A 586-nucleotide genomic window follows, 5' to 3' on the forward strand; every position below is an offset into this window, starting at 1 on the left:
TACTTTATACCTGAAGGGTATAGGGTTAAACTATAAAATCTATCACCACCCATTTACCTTACAGGACCACCAACTATTACGTTAGATTGATATGTTTCAGGGCTTGGCTAAAACTATGACATCTATAAGATCAGGAACAAACATTACAAAGAAACACTGCACGCAGAACAGACAGAATTTCAACATATATGTAGATTTTTGCATTATCAAATTCTACCGTTAACTAATAAAATCTTTAAGTCATGAAGGACCCTTGGCCCTGACATTAACCTCTAAATTGTAACTGTGACCTTGGTGTTAGCATCCTCTGTAATCTAACTGTGACCTTGATGTTAGCATACTCTGTAATCTAACTGTGACCTTGATGTTAGCATACTCTGTAATCCAACTGTGACCTTGGTATTAGCATACTCTGTAATCTTACTGTGACCTTGGTATTAGCATNACTGTGACCTTGGTGTTAGCATCCTCTGTAATCTAACTGTGACCTTGGTGTTAGCATCCTCTGTAATCTAACTGTGACCTTGGTGTAAGCATACTGTGTAATCTTACTGTGACCTTGGTGTTAGCATCCTCTGTAATCTTA

The sequence above is a fragment of the Mizuhopecten yessoensis genome, unplaced genomic scaffold (genome assembly GCF_002113885.1).
Source record: "Mizuhopecten yessoensis strain PY_sf001 unplaced genomic scaffold, ASM211388v2 scaffold8949, whole genome shotgun sequence".
NCBI classification, from domain to species: domain Eukaryota; kingdom Metazoa; phylum Mollusca; class Bivalvia; order Pectinida; family Pectinidae; genus Mizuhopecten; species Mizuhopecten yessoensis.